Genomic DNA, 24,668 nt, shown 5'->3' with positions numbered 1-24,668 from the left:
TGAGTGTTTTCTAAAGTTGAATTGAAGACATATATTTTTAAAAGTAGTTAATATTGTAAAATGTTAATAACTTTTAGAGACATGTTCATTTTTAATAGATTAGATGCTTTTTGAAGGTGTTTTTTCAAGGCTTTTTGAGAACCTGTAAGTTTCAGAGCTACACAATGAATACACAGTTTGAATTTGGGCAAGAAATTGTGGATTTGCAGCAAAGCTGGGAGAAAAATATATTTAGTTTGTTGACAAGAGTTAGCCAAAAATGTTTTGAACATTATCCAAAAGCTCCGAACATGCAGAGGTTACTCCTAGTAGATATATATATATATGTCATGGCTTTGATATGAAGGAGTACCTGCACAGTTTTGCCAACCTTTCTTTAGGACTAAAGGGCAGAATGACACCAAATACTATGCAGCTTTTCTTCCCCAGAAATCTTTGTAATGTGATTTATCTGAAGAATCCACATCTTCAGACTACCTCCCTAAAAAATCATAGTCACTGCATAGTTATTACGTTTTTCTTTTTTATTTTGATTTATTTTACAACGTTTACCCAGTACTTCAATAATGGCATGAGACAGAAATACATCTGCATATGGAGCTAAGAGCCACCCGTCCAAAACACGACGCTTGATACCAGCAGATAACAATCATTAAACATGAAATGGAATCCCTTTGGATGTTACACACAGTTCAGAAAACAGGGATTTGATAGAGCATATTTCCAAGGCAGTCTCTTTTTCATACAGTGAATTCTAATATGAGTTGTCATATTACAGCCAGTAATCTAGGTGATTTGTGAATGCATTTTATTGTGGAGAGGCAAGAGAAAAATGGCTTAAGTTTGAGGTGTGCAGCTTAGGTTTTCCTTGAAGTGAATGAGATCTTGAAAAAACACTGCTAAGTTAATGTAATGACTGATGTCCAAGCAAGATACTACAGGCAGAATGAAACTGAAGTTTTGGTGTTCCTCTATCATCATGAAAAATCATACTTTGAGAGCTCACCATGAGAACTTGCATTTCATTTGTTATACTATAAAATTTATAATGTTGAAGTGATTGCTACTAGAAATGAGGTTTTCATTGACAAAAGATGATCAACGTGACTTTCTTGTGTAGTCTGTCAGAAAATGAGAACACTAAGTGGAAATATCTCTTTAACAGTAGAAAAAATCATGTAATAGCCCCTAGAATCTGTTTTCACTGTGAGAAATGGCTGATGAGAAGGTAGTTGTGAAAATGCATGCTAAGTAAACTAGTAAGCATGCAGATATGTTTTAAAATCTCACTCTGTTGTGCTGAAACCTATAATTAGGTTCAAATACATTTTGAAATTGGACACCCTTTGCTCATAACTTTGATGTCAGGTTGGGAAGTAAGGGAAGCATCAGTACACAGGAGTTTTGTTGCAAAACCAGTTGCATTTCTTGTTTGTCCACCAGCCAGTAGATCTACATATGTGCAACAAATACAAAATGGAGATTCATTATGAAGGTACAGATGTTGCACAGATACTCATGGACAGAGCATTTGTTTTTCTTATAATCAATTGGGATCTTGCCATGGAGTAATGCTATTCCACTGAGGGAAAGTTTTCAACTCCCTGACCTCTCCAGATACCTCTTGGAGTATTCAAGAGGCAAGAATGGTTAGAAGAGATGAAGGTTGTTTTCTTATCATGAAATAAAGCCACACAAGACTGTTTTTGTAAACTGTCTCAAACTTTGCTAACAGTCAGCAAGAATCTGCTTCAAGTATTCTCACATTTAGAACTGACTTTTGGTGAATGTGAGAAAAAAAATGCTGAATTTTTTCATCTGCTCAGAATATAAATTTGAAGTAGTCACTACACAAGCATGGAAGTATTCTAGGTACTTTGATTGCTTTCAAAAAATTATATACAAGTGAATTTATATTTTCAAATGTATTTAAATATTTGTATGTACTATTTTTTACACACTTTGGTAGAGGTGGTTGTGGAAAAAACATCATGTTCTAGACTACTTCCTTTACCATAATTAGAAGTGGTAGTATCTTACATTTCAGAACATTTTATATTGCTAGAGTGACTCTTATTTTTGCTTGGTTTGAACTTGTTTTGTTACTTAACAAAATTAAAAATACATAGATAGGTCCATTGTATAACCAGATTTGTTTATGTATTTTTCTTACTCATTTAAACTCTGGTATTTGTTTTCGCTACCTTATTTTATTTTACAGGCATATAATTGGCAATATGAGCTAGCCAACTAATCTGCATTAACAACTCTATATACTTAAGAGTGTTGAATTAAAAATTTGATATTATCATCTGGGATAGAAAAAAAGGAGCCCTTCAAGCTCTACCTGAGACTTGGTTTAGTTTAAGTGGTACTTGAAACAAACCACAGCTTTTAGTAGGGAATTAACTAACATCACTGGCTCCCATTTGTATGACTGTCTCTGCTGGTTGAGTCCCATAAAATGCAAAATGAGATTTAGGGAATGAACCTGAACTCCGGCTTTATTCTCCTTCCATGAGAGTCTTAAACTTATCTCTTGTTTCTTCAGTTGTTAATTCATTTGGTTCATTGACAGTTTCCGAAGTAAGACCTATGAAAAAGAGTTTTTAGATTAAAGTTTTTCCTAAGATTAGCAAACCATCCAGAGGGAAGAGAGAAAAAGCTGAAACTATACTCATATATACATTCTGAGTACGTTAACAAAACAAAACAACACAACCAAAAAAGAAAAAAAAAAAGAGTATTGGGAAAACAGTATTGTTCTTCACCATTAAAGAGCAAACCTTTTCAATTATGTAACCACAATAACATATGTGCCTGTTTCAACTTTAGAAACTTCTTTGTTTATTAAATGAGCTCCTTTCACCTATTGTTGCATAAAGAAGATCATGTCAGACTCAGTTTGACCTCTCTTGTCCCTGTTTGCTGCCGGAGTGTACTGAAGCCATGGAAAGGGGAACTGGGTACCGCTGAGACATCAGACACACTCTGCTGATCACCCACAGATCCTTCACAGAGATTTTCTGGACCCCCTCTAGACTGGGGATTTTCTCAGTTTCTCTCTTTAGAAGAAGCGTCAAAAATTTTACATGTTCTTCAGTAAGGTCTCTGGAGTTCCTACTATCATGTAATAAAGTTGGTTAAAGAGTAACATGATAAGCTATCTTGCATATCCCTTGCAATATTAGTAGAATGTATGACAACTAATTAGAAGATTCCCTTGCTGAACAACTTATCTCTTTATGTTTAGTATCCCCATGCTTCACTTAAATTATGTACCATTTTGCTCTCCAAAATTAAAAAAACAAAAAAAAAGACTAAAAAACAACCTGTTACTTTGACAGTTGTAAAGTTGAAGAAAGAACAGATTTATCACCTACCTACTTCTCATTTCTGAGACTTCGTGGGAAATCATTCACTGCATCTACACAAACTCAGCTCTTGATTGAACAAAGGAACATGTGATCTGTGTAACTGCAGCTCAGTGTGAAGGTTTGAAATGCGCTGTGAAGTGCACAATTATCCAAAATAAACAGCTGACTTCATTAGATTTTAAGAAATGGCACAGATAACAAGCCTGCTCTTCCTAGGATAATAAACACCTATTGACTTTGCAGGTAATAATTCAGAAAAGCTAAATGGATTCTTGCTATTCACTCAAGATTTGTTTAATGGTAACAACTGAAGATTAGTTTCTACTCCAAATTACTGTTAATTGAATCTTGTTCTCTGTGTTTGTTTCTAGCTTTATCTGACTCCTCAGGCTTATCTGCAGCTCTGTAACTGTTTCATGTTCATACAGCATAGCCTCAATAAAATTTATTGTGTTTCCTGAATCCCTACATTTACTCCATTCCTTATTCAGCAGTAGTTTAAAAAAAATGGCTCAGGATGGAAGTATCAGCATACCTGATACACGAACTTGAAGAAAATGGACCGGATGTAATTTGAAGCTAAATCCCTGATGCAAAGACAAACAATTCTTGCAGTTAGTCCTGATGTACGTGCAGCCTAAAATCTACTATTTCAGTGCTCAGATGTGCATAACCAGGGCAGGAACACCATGAACAGGGCAGGCAAACAAGTTGTGGCATGGCAGTAAGGGTGTGGTGTGGCAGTTAACACAGGAAGGGTGTGAAGCCCTGTCAGGTCTCTGGAGAGCAATGGAGTCCATCAGTAGAAGGCCATGGCCTCTCTAAGCTCTACACCCACCACAACAGATGCAGCTTCACAGGCTGAGTTCTGACGATAAGACTCTGTCACCCAGGTGTCAGGCTGTAGGGTCTGCCCTGCTCTTACACCAGTACTGGAGGGCAGTGGTGAGCACCCCTGTGGGAGGTCCACCCAGGCAGGGGAACTCCTCTGCTCCATGACAGAGCTCCAGAGGAGGTAAGTAGGTTGAGGAGTATCAGGCAGTGTGAAAGAGAGACAGACCACACATTCCCTGGGGCAGGCCCAGCAACTAGATAGGGCACATGCAATGAAGGACACCCTGTCCTCCTTCTGCCTGGTGCAACATTGTGACTGAAAGGATAAGGGGCGAATGGCAGTATGTTCCTGCCTGTCATAGCAGGACCATCTCTGCTGTGACTACTGCACTTTCGCAGGTTGTCTTGTACAACAGGTATGAGGATCTGCAAATGGAAGCAAGCAATCATCGTGAAGATGATGGTCCTACTAAGTTGGAGGTTCCACAGAGGTTAAGTTGGCCTATGATCTCCATCAAAACCTCTTCTATAACAAAAAAAAAGACAGGTAGTCATAACAGATTCCCTTCTGAAGGGAAAAAAAGGCCCAATATACAGACCAGACCCACTTCTTAGGCAAGTATACTGCCTCCCTGGGGCCAGGTTTAAAGATATGAAAACTTCCTGCCCTGCTACAGCCCTCAGATTATTATCGCATACTGATTTTTTCAGGTAGGCAGCAATGAATTTGTAACAGGAAGACCAAATGCAATACAGAGGAACTTCAGGGCATTAGGTCAAGGGATCAGTAGCCTGAGTAGTCTTTCCCTCTATCCCTCTGGTTGCAAGGAATGATGAAGGAAGAAATAGGAAGATGTAGCAGGTCGATACCTACCTACAAGACTGGTATTACTGGCAGAATTTTGGTGTTTCGGATCATGTGTTGGTTTACATGACACCTGGTCTGCTGGTGACAAAGGGGAGCACCTGTCTCAAAGGGGTAAAAAGATCCTGACACAGGAGTTAACTGGGCTCATTGAAAGAGCTTTAGATTCGAAGGATGAAAGAGAGAAAACCAGGCTCACTGGAGATAAGCCTGGGGGTAGCATGCCAACCTTTGGGAGATGCAGTGCTAGCAAAGGTCTTTGGCCTGCCATCTCAGTAGGCACAAGGGTTGGAAACTCACGCAGCGGCAAAGATTCTGGGGTTATGAATGGATTAGAAACCAGGCAAGTGCCTGAGAATGGTCATGGAAGAATTAGGGCTTCTCCCATCAAAAAGGTGGCAGGTTCAATAGCCCAGCTGAAGTGTCTCTTCACCAATGCACACAGCATAGGCACCAAACAGGAGGAGTGGGAAGCCCTTGTGAAACAGGAAAACTATGATATAGTTGCCATCACTGAAACATGATGGGATGGCTCCCAAATGGAGTGCTGCAATGGATGGCTATAAATGCTTCAGAAGGGATAGGCAAGGAAGGAGAGGTGACAGGGTAGCCTTGTGTGTTTGAAAGCTTTTTTTGGTTCTCTGGAGCTTGATGATGATGATAGGTCCAAGTGTTTATGGGTAAGAATCAAGGGGAAGACCAACAAGGCAGATCATAACAGGAGTCTGTTACAGACTACCCAATCAGGATGAAGAAGCAGATGAAAAATTTTGTAAGTACCTAGGAGAAGTCTCACAATTGCTAGCCCATGTTCTGGTGGGGGACTTCAACTTACCAAATGTCTGTTGGAAATACACAGCAGAGAGGAAACAGCTGAGGAGGCTCCTGGAGTGTGTGGGGTCCCAGGTACCCAGCTCCCTGAGCTGAATGAAGCCCCTATAATCCAGGGTGAAATGGTTAATGAACTGCTTCTTCACTTAGATATGCACAAGTCTATGGGGCTGGATAAGATCCACTCAGTGGTACAGAGGGAGCTGGTGGAAGTGCTCACCAAGCCACTTCCCATCATTAGTCATTCGGCCTGGCTAAACTGGGGACATTCCAGTTGACTGGAAGTTGGCAAATATGATACCCGTCTACAAGAAGGGCCAGAAGGAGGATCCAGAAAATTAATGGCCTGTCAGTTTGACCTCATTGCCAGGGAAGGTCATGGAACAGATCATCCTGAGTGCCACCACATGGCACATACAGGCAATCATATCCACTCATCATGGGTTTATAAAAGGCAGGTCCTGCTTGCTAATCTGATCTCCTATGAAAAGGTGACCTGCTTAGGACATGAGTGGAATGCTGTGGATGTTGTCTACCTAGACTATAGTAAAACCTTTGACACTGTTTCCCATAGTGTTCTCTTAGCTGCACATGACTTGGACAGCCTTACTCTTTGCTGGGTACAGAACTGGCTGGATGCCTAGGGGCTAGGCCCAAAAAATTGTGGTGAATGGAATCAAATGCGGTTGGTGGCCAGTCACAAGTAGGGTTCCCCAGGGCTCAGTATTGGGTCCAATTCTCTTTCAATAGAATCACAGAAATGTAGAATCATAGAATCATTTTGGTTGGAAGAGACCCTTAGTATCATAGAGTTCAAAGATAATATAACTCTAGCAGTAAACCATGTCTGTAAGCACTTTGTCTATGTCTTTTAAACACTGTCACGGAGGCACCCCGTAGGTTAATTTAAGGGACAACAGAGTCCAAAACAACTTTTATTAGACCGGTGAGGAACAGGGTTTTAGCACTCCAAAGTGACTTAAATAAAGGTTTGGATATCAGCTGAGGAAAATTACTTAAGGGGCAGCAACTGATACAACCAACAGGCGGTCCACAGTGTGCATACACGTGGCTTCACTCAAAAAAAATGCCGGAGCCGGCCCTGAGTCCCAGAGAAGTACACACTTGCCTAACACGGTGCGGGATTATTTTTAAAGAGATACACGCACTCGTAGTGCGTGTAGGGAAGTGTACACTCGCGATTCCGCGAGGATAAATTTATAATACACCTGCAATCCTGCGAGAGTTAATTTACTTACACGTGCAAGTGTGCACGGAATCCTACACATGCTTATGTGGAAGCATGGGAGGAAAATACACTCGTGATTGTGCAAGGAAATAATTTAAAGTACGCGTGCAAATGTGCACGGAAAGTTATACATGCATATGTGCACGAAAAGTATAAATATACTCTCAGTCCTCAAGAAGTTTTACTCACACATGTGGCGGCAAGGCAAGTGGAGTCCCCATCCTGGGGAGGGGGGTCTCGGCCGCAGCATCTTGCTCGTGCTCCGAGAGACCCACACAATGGGCAGAGTCTCGACGAGAGTCCCGTTTTTGTTATCTGATCAGACCTGACTGTAGGCATTGTAGAAGCTCCTCTGCACCCCCCACACTGTCTGTGGGTGCCCCCGAAGCCTCCAAAAACATCCCCCTCCCTGGGCGTAGCCGCCCAGCGGCTCACTGCTGCTCCGGCACTCCCTTCTAATGGCCCTGGCCAGGGCGCTCTGGGGCCAAACAAAAGAAGCTGTTAGCCTCAAGCAGCCGGGAGAGAGGGGGCAGAGAGGGGGTGGGGGGTGGGGGTTGCATTCTGCCACAAACACCTTGAGTAGTGGTGACTCAACCACTTCCCTGGTCTGCCTGATTCAGTTCTTTACAATCTTTTAATTTCTTTACCAATTATCTGGACAAGAGGATTGAGTGCACCCTGGGTAAGTTTGAAAATGACACCAAGTTGTGTGGGAGTGTTGATCTGCTCCAGGGTTGGAAGGCTATATAGAGAAATCTGGACTGGCTGGATAAGTGGGGTGAGGCCAATTGTACAAAGTTCAACAAGGCAAAGTGCTGGGTCCTGCACTCAGGTCACAACCACCCTAGGCAATGCTACAGGCTCTAGGAAGACTGGCTGGAAAGCTGCCTGGGGGAAAAGGGTTTGGTGATGTCGGTTCACAGAGGCTCAACATGAGTCAACATGTGCCCAGGTGGCCAAGAAAGCCACCAGCACCCTAGCTTGTGTCAGAACTAATGTGGCCAGCAGGACCAGGGCAGTGACTTGTACTCAGTTAGCACTGGTGAGACTGCACCTCAAACACTGTGTTCAATTTGGGGCCTCTCAAGCCAAGAAAGACATTGAAGTGCTGGTGCAAGTTAAGGGAAGGGCAACGAAGCAGGTGAAGGGACTGGACCACAAGTGTGATGGTGAGTGGCTGAGGGATCTGGGGGTTTCAGCATAGAGGAGGCTGAGGGGAGACCTTCTTGCTCTCCGCAACTGACTGAAATGAGGTTGTAGCAAGGCGGGGACTGCTCGCTTCTTCCAAGTAACATGTAATAGGACAAGAGAAAACAGCCTGAGGTTGCACCAGGGCAGGTTTATATTGTATATTGGGAATTTTTCTTTCACGGGTAGGGTTATCAGGCATTGGAACAAGCTGCCCAAGTGATGTGATGGAGTCACCATCCCTGGAAGCGTCTGAAAGACTTGTAGATGAGCTGCCTAAGGACAGGGTTTAGAGGTGGGCTTGACTGTGGATATCAACAATATAACAGTTGGACTTAATGATCTTAAAGGTATTTTTCAACTAAAACTATTCTAAGATTCTATGATAAGTTCTGCAGTATTATATGTCAAATAACAGACAGAGGAACTGTACTGTTCCACCAGTCTCAAATGACACAAGAAACACAAGCTATTTGGCTTATGTTAACAAGGTGGAGGACAAAAGCCCCTTTTTATTCTCTCCTTGGTAATATATAGCTGTTGTAAACTGGCACAGAATTACATGAAAATATATGTCAATTAATGTCTTGTGTGACTCCTAGTATTGTCCGTAACTAAATAAATTCTATAATCACAGAAGTTAAGATACTCTTGTTTCAAAAAGTAGGATTTCAAACCTTCCAATGCATACTTCATGTTCTTTTTTATAGACCTTATCTGTGCTCTCTTTTAAACTTAATATTTTAGTTGTTTGGTAGGCTGCTTTTTACACTAGTTGTTGCTGGAACGGAACATGATGCAGTAATGTTCTTCCATTTAATGGAAACTTATTAAGTCTCACTATTAAAAAAATAAATAAATCACAGACATGACATAATTCAGTTGCCTTAGAATTCATGTCACATTCACTCAAAGTTTTTAGCATTGTATATGTGCAAGCTTTCATTATAGATTTAGGTCATGTTACTCACGCCTCCTGCTCATCTCCTCAACTCATCTTTGTGCAGAATATGCTTAAGTGCATTACAATATTTCTCTGTCTAGAATTTGATTTCAGTAATGCTGGAGTCTGCTTCTTAGCCTGCAGTTGCATCATTCTGTCGTATCAGAATGATGAGAAAAAAATGACGGATGAAACTACTCAAATCAACAAATGTTAACTCTTTCCTTGAGTCCAGACTTTTTTGCTTATCCTTACTATCTTCCAATTTTTTACATACTAGGAATGGCAGTTTATTAGTGAGCCATGGAGGTCAGGAGAGTTGAGTAAGGTTTCATAAAATAGTCTAATAATTTAGGTGTAAAAATGATGTTTCAATTTTATCATTCTGCTGACTGTGCAATGCTACAGGACGAACTGCCTTCTTGCCCCCATCCAAATAAAGGAACTAAACAAATAAGGAAAGATTCTGACCTCTGGACAGTCACCAAACAGTGCACAAATTTGATGGTACTGAGGTAAAGGGAGGCTTTGCCTTCATGAAGTCTTTTAGCCAATTGATTGTAATGAGTTAATCTGGCTTTTACTAACTTTGTCTTCACAGAACCACAGAATCACAGAATGCTAGGGATTGGAAGGGACCTCTAAAGATAATCTAGTCCAATCCCCCTGCCAGAGCAGGAATACCCAGATGAAGTTACACAGGAATGTGTCCAGGTGGGCTTTGAATATCTCCAGAGAAGGAAACTCCAGACCGCCCCTGGGCACCCTGTTCCAGTGTCTGTCACCCTCACGGAGAAGAAGGTTCTTCTCAAATTTAAGTGGAACCTCTTGTGTTCCAGTTTGTACCTATTACCCCTTGTCTTACCATCGGTTGTCACAGAGAAGAGCCTGGCTCCATCCTCCTGACACTCACCCTTTACATTAATGAGGTCACCCTCAGTCTCCTCTTCTCCAAGCCAAAGAGAGCCAGCACACTCAGCCTTTCCTCACGCAGGAGATACTCCACTCCCTTAATCATGTTCATGGCTCTGCGCTAGAGTCTCTTCAGCATTTCCCTGTCCTTTGTGAACTGAGGGGCCCAGAACTGGAGACAATATTCCAGGCGCGGTCTCATCAGGGCAGAGTAGAGGGGAAGGATAACCTCTCTTTACTTACTAACCACACCCCTTCTAATCCACCCCAGGATGCCATTGGCCTTCCTGGCCACGAGGCCACAGTGCTGGCTCATGGTCATCCTGCTGTCCACCAGGGCCCCCGGGTCCCTTTCCGCTACACTGCTCTCTAATAGGTCATTCCCCAACTTATACTGGAACCTGGGGCTGTTCCTACCCAGATGCAAGACTCTACACTTGCCCTTGTTACATTTCATTAAATTTTTCCCTACCCAACTCTCCGGCCTGTCCAGGTCCCGCTGGATGGCAGCACAGCCTTCTGGCATATCAGCCACTCCCCCAGTTTGGTGACATCAGCAAACTTGCTGATAGTACACTCTGTTCCCTCATCCAAGTCACTGATGAATGTATTGAATAATACTGACCCCAGTACTGACCACTAATAGTGGTCCCAGTACGGACCCTTGAAGGACTCCACTAGGTACAGGTCTCCAACTCAACTCTGCCCCATTGACCACAATTCTATGGCTTCTTTCCTTCAGTCAGTTCACAATCCACTACATTACCCAATCGTCCAGATGACACTTCCTTAGTTTAGCAGCAAAGATGCTGTGGCAGACTATGTCAAATGCTTTACTGAAATCAAGGTAGACCACATTCACCATCTATTGACCTTCCTATTTCCTCATAAAAGGCTATGATGTTGGTCAAGCATGACTTACCCTTGCTGAAGCTGTGTTGACTGCCCCTAATGACCCTCTTATCCTTGATATGCCTTGACATGACACCAAGGATAAGTTTTTCTGTCGCTTTCCCAGAGATGGAGGTGAGTCTGACCGGTCTATAGTTACCTGGGTCCTCCTTCTTGCTCTTTTTGAAGACTGGAGTTACATTTTCTTTCCTTTCAATCCTCAGGCACCTCTCCCGTTTCCTAAGACTTGGCAAAGATGATGGAGAGTCGCCTAGCAACAACTTCCGCCAGCTTCCTCAGCACCTGCGGGTGCATTCCATCCGGACCCATGGATTTACGGATATCCAGATTGCTTAATTGCTCCCTAACCCAGTCCTCATCAAACAAGGCAAACTCCTCCATTGTCCCGACTTCCTCTAGGGCCTCACAGGTATGAGGCTCCTCAGGACAGCCTCCGGCAGTGGAGATAGAGACAAAGAAGGCATTCAGTAACTCTTACTTCTCTGTATCTTCTGTCACCAGGGCACTCACCCCACCCCTCAGTGGGCCTACATTGCCACTAGTGTTAGTTTATCTGCCACATATTTGAAAAAGCTCTTTCTCTTGTCGTTGACCCCTCTCACCAGGTTTAAATCTAAGGAGGCTTTAGCTTTCCTAGTTGCCTCCCTACAACCTCTGACAACAGTGTTATATTCTTCCCCAGTGGCCAGCCCCTCCTTCCCCAATCTATAAACTCTTCTCTTCCACTTGAGCTTGCCCAGCAGTTCCCCGTTTAACCACACGGGTCTCCTGGCTCCCTTCCTTGACTTCCAACATGTTGGAATGCTCTGATCTTGAGCTTGGTAGAAGCAGTCTCTGAATGCTAACCAACTATGTTGAGCCCCTTTACCTTCAAGCAGTCTTGCCCATGGGATTTCCCCTAGCAATTGCTTGAAAAGGCCGAAGTTCATCCTGCTGAAGTCCAGGGTTGCAATTTTGCTTGATATTCTGTTCTGCCGCAAGAGATCCTTGTCGATTTCATGGTCACTGCAACCAAGGCAGCCCTCAACCTTGACTGCTTCAACCAGACCCTCCTTGTTAGTGAGGATGAGGTCTAGCAGTGCACCTCTCCTAGTCGGGTTCTCCACCATTTGCATCAGCAAGTTATTGTCAATACACTGGAGGAACCTCCTAGATTATGGCTGGCTGGCTGAGTAGTCCTTCCAGCAAACATCAGGGAAATTAAAATCCCCCACAACAACCAGGGCCTGTGACTGTAAGGCTGCTCTCAGCTGTCTGTAGAAGAGTTCGTCAACTTCCTCACCCTGATCTGGTGACCTGTAATAGACACCCACAACAGTATTACCTCTGCCAGCCTGCCCATTAATTCTCACCCATAGACTCTCAACTCGCTCCTCATCCTCCGCTGGACAGTAGTCAATACATTGTAGTTGCTCTCTAACATAAAGAGTAACTCCACTCCCACGCCTGGCTGGTCTGTCTTTCCTGAAAAGGACATAGCCACCCATGACCACATTCCAGTCATGTGAGCTGTCCCACCATGTCTCCGTAATTGCCACTAGGTCATAGTCTCCTGCCCTAACGCAGGTTTCTAACTCCTCCTGCTTATTCCCCATGCTGCATGCATTGGTGCACAGGCATTTCAGAGAGTGAGCTGAGCACAGTGTTTTCACCCTAGGGGTATAAGAGGCTTCCTAGTCTTCATCAGCTCTAGAGTCCTGGCTCACTTATGCAAGCCCAGCTACAGCCCCATCCCCCTTCGAATATAGTTTAAAGCTCTCCAAATGAGCTCTGCTAATTCCTGTTGCAGCATCCTTTTGCCCCCGTGAGATAAACTTTTCTCACGTATCACTGTTTAGACTGATGTCTTATAAAATCAGCCATTGTCAAAGAATCCAAAGTCCTGCCTGCAGCACCAGTCTTGTAGCCAATCATTTATGGACTGAATTTTTCTATTCTATCCCACATCTTCACTAGAAAATGGAAGGAGGGAAGAGAAGATCACTTGAGCCCCAGACTCTTTCACCATCCGTTCCAGTGCCTTGAAGTCTTTCTTCATTGCCCTCAGACTATGGGATGCAGCTTCCTCCCCATCTGTCTGGAAGATCAGCAGTGGGTAGTGGTCTGTTGAGCGCACCAGCTTGTGGAATGCCCTGGTGTTATCCCTGATGTGGCATCCAGGTAGAATACAAACTTTCTATCGAGGTGACAATAAAACCATGGCAGATATATTGTTAACCCCTCTCCCCCTCTACTCCCCGTTTTGCCTCTCCTTCTCTCCCCTTCCCACTAAGAACAGTTGATTGGGAGGGAAAGAATGACAGAGAGAAGAGAGTTGGAAAAACTAAAAATATTTTACTAAGGCTACTAATAAAAATAGAGAAAATAATAAAAAACATACAAAACCAATCTTGAAAGTCTCAGCAACTGCTCTGGCAGATGTAGGGCTGGCACCTGAATCCTGGACTGGACTCTGCAGCCAACCAGAACTGGATTCAGTCTGTCACTAGGTCTCAGTTCGCAGGGACAGCTTGTGAGGTCCTCTCCCAGTGTCGGCCATAAGGAAAAAGGATGAGATCCTCATGATCTCCCACTTTTATATGAAGTATCACATGAATGGGATGGAATACTTAGTCGGTCAATTTCAGTTCACTACTCCTTGCCACGCTCACAGGATGCACATCCATCCTTATTAGAGACCTTGCAGTCCATTGCTATGTCTACCAAATCATGTATCTAGCTTTTCAGGAAAATACAGTTAGTAAAAAGACTTTAGCTGACACGGAAATTCACTAAAAGAGAAACTTGTTTTTAGCAAAACCAGGACACATCCCTATGATGAGGGTCAAGTCTGCATATTGGACCCTCTGTCCTTCTAAGAAGGGAATTGCCTACTACAATTACCCTTCTTTCTTTCTTATCAGAGGCAGTCTTGTTTTCTTTCTTCTATGAATGGTTAGTCTCATTTTATATGGAAGCACTTTTATGCAAAATGGGAGAACATCTCATACTTAATCAAAATCTGGTAATTAGGATAGCATATTAGATGAAGAAAAAAGCACAGATTGCCAAGAGCTTGGTAATTGTTGATATTTTTAGATGGATTAAAGTGACTATGTGATGAACTGGACAGAGTATACAGCATTTATCAGCTTTGAATTGGTAGCCTGCCATTGGTTTATTAATTTCCAGCAGTGTGTACTGCTCTAATTCATGTGGAAAAGTAAAGTATCTGGTTAAAATAACAGGACTGCATTTACTGTATAAGACATTGATCCTACAGGTATAGACACTGCACTTTTTCTCTGCCGCTGACTTTTCTTATGAAGCCTAAATTCAATTACACAGCTCTTCAGAGCAAAAATCTTGAGGGGGAAAAAAGCAAAACCCTTCAATGTGAGATTCTGAGAGATGAAGAGACAGGGCTGATCTAACATCTGACTATCGTTCTGTAGCTAGAGCCATCTAAATTTAGGTATTTTTCCTAAACTGTTTGTCCAGTCTCTCACTGTTAGAGGCAATAAAGTTATAAGAAAAAATATTCATTAGAGTGTTATGTTTTTCTCTACTCACTAAAACAGAAGACTAAATTATATCTTTGAAATAAATGATTGACTTTTCAACCACCGGAGGAGAGATGATTCCCAGTAATGTAAATTCCCTTATGTGAAGGAAATTTGAGCTCCAGTGTTCTAGGGTGGAGTTTCCCTAGGAGAAAAAATGACTAAAACTCATAGCTGAAAATAGAGTATATCTCAATTAGGCAGGGCAAGAGTTGTCACTGTTATCAAGTTCTGCAGAAGATATCAGAATACTTTCATAAGTAAGACATTATAGAAATATTGTATTGTTATTAAAAGTCCAAGGGACTTCAGGACAAGTTCCATCAGAGATTGTGACCCGCAAAATAATTTCAAGTTAAGATTAAAGACTAAGTTTTGCTGTTGAAACAAGGTACAAAGGTGGATTGCTAGTCTTCACATTCAGTGTTCCCCAGCCAAAAAACAGTTCCTAATTTCTATATTTTGGTCCAGAATGAGATCCTTTGGCATGTGGTTTATCAGAGGTCATATTAGACTTCATTTTGGAAATTAAATATATGCATTCGTATAAAATTCAGATTAATTAATTAAACTTTCAGTTATCTGTGTTATTTTTTTTAGTTTCTTTGAAAACTCTTTTTTACTTAAAACAAAAATAAAGATCTTTAAATATATGTAAAACTTTCTATTTAGATGTGTGAAGATTTCTGTACTATGGAAACATTTATGCAACATGGTTGAAATACAGTTTTAGTGCAGTTATGAAGGACAGACAGGAAGAAATCAGTGTAAACATGTTAGAATATTTTTATCTTAGCTTAATGACTAGGATTAATATGTCATCCTTAATATAATTTTTTCTTAATCATTGTCATGAAGAAACACTTTCTTAACAAAAATAGGGTACAACCAACTCCAATGAGAGCATTTAGTCTGTTTTTAATTTATTTTTCATATTAGTTATAAACATTAGTGTAACATAGATAAGGCTCAGATGTGTCATTTTCATTTTTATTTGGTGTGTTTGTTTATTTGCTTCAGTGACCCAGTTTGCATATTTCTGGCTAACTGTTGCTGAATGTATCTTCTCCACTAGATCCTCTCACTTGCTCCATGGTGACTAAAAACCCAGCTAGAAATCAGAAATTAAAATGAGTACCAATATTAGGAGCAAGAGTATGTACTACTGACTCATGAGAAATACTGAAGTAAGAATTATAGCTGATTTTTCTAGCTCTACCACTAATTCAGCACTTGGCAAATTCCAGTCACCTGAATTCTAAACAAAAGAAAACTCTAAGACCTAAGTCTAAGTGATTAATGACCTTAATCTCTTTGAGATTCTCAGATAAACTGTTCTAAGAAGGCTAAATAAACTAAAAGTAGTGGAAATACTGACAATATATCTCACTACTGTCAAAACAGCATTAATTTAAAAGGTGTTTATTATAATTGCCTTTGCCTGGAATATTGTTTCATTTTTACAAACCACCGCCTTTGCTATAGACAGGTGTTTTTGATTGACTACTGTGCAATTTCAAGAATGTAATTAATACAAGTTGTAATTAATACAAGTAGACTTGATCTTTTCCTTTAAGCAAGCTGTGTAGTATCAGGCAAAGCTAGCTGGTTTCAGCAGCCAAGTCTACATCTGGCACATGGATGCCTGTTCCCGAAGGACATATGTAAATCCAGCAATGCAAAAAAAATCCCAGCTTTTTTTCTTTTTTTTTTTCCTTTCCACTGCTGTGATTCAGAGATGAATACATTGACCTTTTTCTCCTGCATAAACTTTCAGTAGCAAGACACTGAGACAAGCCAGACACCCATTCACTCATCCTGGAAATGTTATTAAGAAGACAAGAGTGCAGCTTACTTGAAAACACAGTGGTGAAAAGTTCAAACAAGATGTTAGCAGGGTACCTACCTCTTTATTTAAACATACATGTATTTGATTTTTAGAACATACTGAGCACTCATCTTCTCTGTTGTTAATATTCAGTACATCTAAAACTCTGGTTACTGCAAACTATAGTTTGCAACTCTGACCTATTACTTTGCTGATAGGTTTGTGGCTCTGTCAGCTACTTCCACTCCAATGCACTGTCTGCAACAGAGAGGCTCAATGTACCAAGCAACTTTTCATGTATTAGCAACCACACTGAGTGTCATCACAAATAACACCTAATATCTCTTATTTTATGATACTGAAGTTCCATGATGTAACGTTACATATTAACTTCAACCATGAGAGAAGTTAGAAAACTAGACAATTATCATCATCACAACTATGGTTAGCATCTCATATTTGTAGACTATAAGAAAAAAGGCAATGGACGGAAGTTACAACCAAAGGAATTTCTGGTTAGATATTAACGAAAAAATTTCTTCACAATGAAGATGGCCAAGCATTGGAACAGGCTATCCTGGTATTCAGACACTGACTAAGTATGATCCTGAGCAGCCTGATCTGACATTGAAGCTGGATCTAACATTAAAGTTAGTTCTGATTTGAGTGAGAGCTTGGACGAGCTGACCTCAGACACAGGTAGGGTGAAAATTTTAAAGGTTTATGAACACAAAACACTGAGGTTTTCAAGGAGCTTTCAAATTAAATGTTGAACCAGAACAGAAAAAAAAAAAAACAAACTAACTAACAAACAACCCCCCACAACAACAACCAAAACAAATAAACACAGTGACAACTAACCAACCAACTAACAAAAAAAAACCCCACACAAACAAAAACAAACAAACAAACACAAACAAACAAACAAGCCTACAACATCTCTGAATTGGATTACAGTATATAGTTTTTCCCATATCAGGGTACTGGAAGGAATGACTCAGGGTCAATAACCCATGACTTCAATGTTATGCTCTCTGTTTCCATGGGGTCCTTTTACTAAATATGTGAAAGAGAGAAATTCAGGTGCTCTTTAAATTAAACTTTATGAAGTCTCACTGACTCTTATATTTGACTCTGTCTTTTCTATTGTTGTCATCTGTATCACAGATAAGAATCAAGAAGTTGAATTTAAGACACTTATCTATCTTTCCTCCAGAGACACATTATAAAGTTGACTCTGAAACAGAAATAAGTGCAAAATTGATAAATATTCGGATTTCTGGGTTTTATGGTGTAGTCTTGGTATTTGTTTCATAGTGCTAAATCAAGGTAAAAAGAAAATACTGTCATAGAATATCCGTCTTCTTCAATTCTTAACTTAATAGAGTTTGTTCTTCGGCATCTAATGAAAATAAAATTGCCATCATATATACCAACACTTACAAAAGTGTACATGTTTCTACATGAACTTGGGGCTGTATTCTTCCATATTATTTAATCAATCAGAATTGATTTTGAAATTATTTGCTTACAGAAAACTATTTTATATATGATACATTTTTTTATAATACCGGGGAGAGGGAGAAAAAACATTATTGCAAAACTGTGGGACAGGTTATACCTCATTTGAAGTATAAATTGCTTATCTTTTCTTTCTCATCATGTCTCTAATGTGCAGGTACCGCTCTCAGAGCAGAGATGCTTTTAGAGCTACTTGAGGTAAGAGCAGTAATTAGATACCGTGAACCTTGGCTTAAGTAGTTCACATCAGGGTTTGAGGAAGAAAGCTGCAAAACATTTTAAGATACCTAAAGGTAACAATTTCATATGACACATCTTCTGCTGTATAATTTTGATGATTTTAGAATTTTCATATTGTGTCAGATTATGTGAAATGGTCAATGGCTCTTTGAATCATGTATGTTTTCTTATCCATGCAAATATACAGTACCTTACTTTTGTTAATTCAGTTGTGTTCAGATGCTTAAAGAGGAGGATAAGCTTTCAACTGCTCTCAACCCTCCTTTCTATTCTTCATACCCCTGGCCTTACTGCCTTACAAGTTTTATTCCCCTTCCAAATAATGACTTCCAATGAGTTGTTATTACATAAGTGTTACAATCACTACCACAGACAAGAGACAGTACTTTCCTTATATCTTGTTACAATACAAAAGTTAGACCTAGTGAGAATTAAAAAAAAAGTACCGATCAAAACCAATCATATAATTTGGTATTAGTTATACTTGGGGAAACATGGAGAATATATAACCTTGTGAAAGTGTGCATAACACCTTGAGGAAAGTCTTGAGATCATCACACCTCTTAAAATATATAGATGATGTAGGAAAAGAAGTACATATGATATTAAATAACATGATCTTACTCTAAATAGAAGCTAAATGGAGCAGACCCAGAAATTTCGGACCCTAGAACATTAACAGATTTTTCCTAGTAATGTGATTCAGCAGAGTAAATGATGTATTTTTCTTGGGCAGTTATGCGGAGTTGGTGATAGTACAGTTATTACTATCACTGTGATTAAACAATAGTGTTACAGTCTTCACCATATATGAGTTACGTACCCATTCGTCTTGACCCTCTCCCTAAGAGGAGACACATTTTGCCACAAGACATAGTCTCTCAAATAATTTCTGCGTTCTGCTACAACCCTTCATTTGATTAGTTTTGTTCAGGCATTTTTAACAGAGCTCAAAGACACTCTGTGGCCAGGATATACACAGCTTATAAGTATAAAGCACGCACTTAGTAGCTAACACAAGCAAGATAGTAAGGATTTAACAAGCTATTAGGCTAAGCATTAGTGTGCTCAATGTTCTGATAAAAAATCAGAAGAGTCTTTGCTGGCCAGGCAGGCATCAGCCAGGAGAGAGAAATCCTCCTCTGCATCTTCCTGAAACAGGTCCTCAGTGTTACTGAACTGTCTCTAGTTTCTCAACATCCCACTTGAAGTGTGAGGCCCAAAACAGACACTGTATTACTGGTGTGGTGTAACCAGTACTGATCAAGAAGGAATCATAACTTCCCTTGAGTTAACAGATGCCATTTTCCTAGTGCAGCCCAGTGTGTGGTTTTCCTCATTCACAGTGAAAACATACTTTCGGCTTATATGTATGTTGGCATCCACTGTTACTCCAGGTACTTTTCAGCAGAGGTGCCAGTTTTTTCCTGGTAGGCAAGACTGCTGTGTCCTTGAACATCAAGGGTTCCCTGATGACCTAATCTTTAATTTTCTCAAGGTCTCACTGAATGTAGGTCTACTGTTCATTTACGATCTCTGTCTCCCCTGTGCTCTGAAACATTCAGAAATGTGCTGAGAAATCACAGTTTCTCAATGTCTAAGAAGCTGATGAGAGTATTGAACAGTATTGGCCTAAGTATTGATGTCTGTCACGCTCCAGTCATTACCAGCTGCCAAATAGACATCAAGTCATTGATCACTACTCAGAGAGAACAGCAGTCTGGACAATTGTGAGCTCATCTAACAGTCTGGCCAATCTGTACTTCTTCAGCTTATCAATGAGGCTATGGTGAGAGAGCTTAATGTAAAGTTTTAGAAAAGTCAAGATGTATTTCAGCATCTCTGTTTTCCCCTCATCTATGAAGTGGAACTTAGGTAGTCTTTTGTCATTTGAAACAGTTGTATCGGTCAAGCACGATTTACCCCTGTTAAATCCAGTTGTTCCCACTCTCCTTGAAGAATTTGCTCCATGAGTTTCCTTCAGGGTGAAGATATCCCTTCTCATTACAAGGGGTTGGACTAGATGACCTTTGAAAGTCCTTTCTAATGAAACTACTCTATGTTTCTATGATTCTAATGCCAGCATCAGCCCTGTCCATGCCATAATGAAAACACTTCCCATTGGAAAAAAAAAAAAAAAAGAACCATGTGATGCTGGTGGGTTCCTACTCCAGTTATTCAAATTTTGTTTGTTTGTTTGTTTGTTTGTTTTAAGAGCAGTAGCTATTGTCTAAGACTTTTTTAAGAGGCCCACAGACTTTCAGATGATCCATCCTCACTCTTTTCATATTTATCCCAAGGAATTTGTCTTCCTGATCCCTGAGGCATGACTGTGTTGTCTGGCTGAGCTGCAGTTTATCTTCCAGATTTGCATTAAAGACACAGAATGTCCGTCACATACCTACACCAGTTGTTATAATGATTAATCCTCCACAGGCTTCAGAAGTGGGGAACTCTAAAGGGATTAATCTCTGCACACTTTTTCCCTGCTTTTCTCAAAAAAAAAAAAAAAAAAAGAGGCAGAGCATTATTTGCAAAGATTAAAATGAAGTTGAAACTTCCTACAGCTTTCACTAAGACAAACTGAAATAAGTGAGACTAGTGTTAAGGAGGAAAAGATTTGATAATAGAAAACAGAACAATGGTGAAAAGTGCTTGGGGAAGCAGTGACACATTGTCTTGATACAATCAGAAGCCTACAACTGCAAGGAAGGAGTTTTGTCACCATCTATCGGTGAACAGGAAAGGAGAGAAAGCCAGAACACCTGTTTGTACCCTGCCTTCTCACACAAAAAACAGTGTTGCCGTTATTTCCTTAATTTATGCATGTTTTGTATGCAGGTTAATAAATGATTGATGTCACTCTCAAATGACGAAGAATCACATGTCTTTAATATGCCCACAATAAAGTTTCAACCTAATAAACACACCTATTTCAGTCTTAAGTGACTGAAATGGGAAAGTAGAGGAAAAGGACAAAGAACTTAGATCTCATTAGGTATTGTTTCATAGGCAATGCCTGAGTAGTAAATTACACTGACTTCTCACCATGAGTAAGGAGGTGGAGTTGAGCTGTCACCTGAACCTGTTCTGAGCTGCCTGTTTAATCTGCTCAGGCCAAACTACACCAGTTCCTTACTCAAATCATTGTGTTCAGAGCTATATAGTGTATCTGTACTACAAGTAGTATAGATATGTTAAGATGTAGAAAGAACCCTGTATGTTCCTACAAAAAGACGTACGTAGCAAGATCACAGCAGTACAATCATACCTGAAAATTGTAGGTTCTGAACCAAGCCAGGTTGAAAAAGAAATTGATAGTAATAAAATCCTCTAATGCTCTGCAATCTAAGGAGAATTAAATGAATTCAGAGGATTGTATCTATTCTTTCTAAAACAGTCACTGTGCTATTAGTGTTTATTCCATTAAATGAAAAGGTGCTTTCAGAGGAGAAAAAATTATGTCAGACGTTTATTTTAAGAAGAGTTAACATATGTCACAGATGAATTGCTGCTTTCTCCTCTAGACATTAGTTCAGCAACAAAAATCTGAGTAATATGTGCCTGGAAACCTTCTTGCATTAGTAATAGTTAAAGGGCCTGCAACAGTGGTTTTTACCATCTGTTTCTTTTCACAATCCCATTTAAATGTCTCAGTTCCCCTAAACAATAGAGTCCCCAAAAAATAGGACTCAAAGAAAGCTATATAATTTTGCAGATTGCTGCTAGTGGTAGAAAATCTTTCTACCTTTCTCTTAGACTTTGTTCCTAAACTCTGTCCGTTGGACAGATGGAGGCTGAGAGAAAAAAAAAATCAATTAAATGTAGCTTGTCCAGTGCTTAATTCTGATACCTTGGCATATGCACATACATTAGAGGCTCAGTATGTGACAGAAACACTTTTTTGACATAATTCTTTAACACCTGCACGTGATATTTGTTAGGCCACACTTTACACTACCCTAACATGTAGTACTGGGTTTTGTTTTTGGAGAAACCAAACTAAACCTTGTGCAACAGGGGCCACAGTAGTGCGTGATCTGCAAAAAAGCAAGCCTCAAGAGGAAAAGGATCATCTGTATTTCAAATGGAGAACCAGAGATATAAAACTCTGGGCTCTTGTATAAGACATTAACCACAGGACTCAAGAGGTGTCAATGCAACAGCTGTGGGGTGTCAGTCCGACGTCATCTCTGAAAGGTTACAGGTACAGTTTGCTATTTGCCCAAGATTTTCTAGCTTTACACTGCTCACTTCTGATGATTTTCTTCTCTTTCCATCTAAATCTGTTGTCTCTTTACACCCATTTCAATTTTTAACTATTTTATTTTTTCTTTGCTATGCCCACTAATATATGTAGACAACAAAAGGAGGCATCTTCAAAGAGCAAAGGAGGTAACCCATAGGACAAAACTGACCTGCAGAAGGCAGAGAAGCTTGACAAAAGGTAAACAACTTAGTGACAACATGAGAAAATCACCTGGCAACTGCAGGTCACTGGGTATCAAGTGACAGTTAGGACAGTCAATTTATTCTTAATTGTTAACAACGCGTGCTGTGGAAATATTGTGGAAAACAATGAGCACAGCAATGCTACATCATCTGTAAGCATCTCTGCCACGTGGTGGGAAGACAAGTCGAGGCAGTTTTCTCCCCTTCGGTTCATGAAGTAGAAGAAAGATGTTCTGCTGTTTCCAGAAAGAGGAGCAGCAGGTTAATAAAAGATCTGTGTGCAAGAGAGTGGACATGTATCTTTTCAGACTGCTAAGCTAGTACTTGCCCTCTTATGCTATCAATATCCTGACTCCCATCCAAATTTCAGCTACAAATTCAGCAAAACTCTTTTTCAGCCCACTCACCCCATTGGTTAAAGCAAACAGCTGGAAAGCAGGAAATGCAGGCTCAGATTCTCAGGGTTGTGAAGCAGATTTAGCTTTTGGTATTATCAAATGCTGTGTAAGAACTTTGGCTGTGAGGTTCATTGTGAGCAAAGGGGGAATAAGGAGAATCCCACCTCCTCAGTGCATGTTGTGTGTAAGCTCTGGGTGCGTTGAAGGTACCAGGCTGCAGTAGCTGTAGAAGCCAGGAATTCACTGTTAAGAGCTCTGGTTGGGATTTGGCTGTAAGCCATGGTTTATTTGCTTAGTACTGCCAGCAAGAAGTAAGTGGCCTTGTGGACACCCAGCAGTGGGTATTTAAACTGCTTGCTGCAGTTGCTGTGTGTACATATGGAACCTTAATGTTAAAGCCCTACAGGGGCATATAAGTTCCTGACATTTCCTTATGTATCTACATCTAAACCAGTAGCATTTTAATGGTCTGTTGTTAGTTTTTCAGGTGGTATTAGATGCATCATAAATCCAAATATCCAAAACACTTAAATCAAAAAACCACACCGAAATTTTGTTGCTAGGAACGTCTCACAAAATGTAAAATTAAAGGTAGGAAGTTTCATGGGTCAGGCATACATCGAAAAAACAACAACCTCAGATAAAGGAAGGCCTTCGTAGGCTACTGTAAATAGGAGCTGTGACAAAGTGATGAACAGTGATGTGTTCTTCTGGGATATACATAGAAACAGAATAGCTGTATTAGAAGAGAGGAATTGCAATTAAATTGTTACCCAGAAACAAAAGCGATCCATCTATGTTGAACAGCAAAAGACTCACCTACCTATTCTCTTTTTCTTTCAATCTTTGTTAGTTTAACTGCAGATAGAACTCTAAGTGTGCTTCAGGACATTTTTATAGAGGTCAATTACATACTGGACTACCTTGGGACTGGAAGGGGAGGACTTGCAGAAAGGGTCTGGATATTTAAACAACAAACCAATCCAGTGCCTAAACTATTCTGTTTCTTTTAGAGGCTTAGTAGGTTTGGCTTCTGGAAAACCAAACAACTAATTTGCTGCTGGATTTTCTGCTTTTGAAAATTCGTTCAAAGCCCATATATAAGCATTACAAAACCTAACCCCAAATGCATCTAAAAACTGACTTTATACATGTTCCCTGACAACATTAAATCTTAATAGAAGATACATCCCACAATGTCAAAAGAGCCTGCATGTAGAACTTTATTAATCAGAGCTTTTTGGTCAGAATTTCCACATGTCAATATTATCATTAGGTGAATGAATGAAGACCAGAGATAATGGAATATTTATGCAAATTATCTCAAGTAGATATCTCCAATTTTTTCAGAATTTATAAGTCTTTTTAATGATAATGCTCTCAACACGTATCTCATAAGAAAGCTACATTAATTATGTCTGTTATGTTAATTATAAATTTCTGATGTCTGGGTTTGTTTGTTGGTTGGTTGTGTGGGTTTTTGTTTGTTTGTTTATGTTTTTTTGGTGGCGGTGGTAGTTGGGGGTTTTTTATGTTTTGAAACACACAAAAGTAACCCTCTTTCTTAAAACTGCTG

This window comes from Columba livia, chromosome Z (genome assembly GCF_036013475.1).
Source record: "Columba livia isolate bColLiv1 breed racing homer chromosome Z, bColLiv1.pat.W.v2, whole genome shotgun sequence".
NCBI classification, from domain to species: domain Eukaryota; kingdom Metazoa; phylum Chordata; class Aves; order Columbiformes; family Columbidae; genus Columba; species Columba livia.
This window is presented reverse-complemented; position numbering follows the sequence as displayed.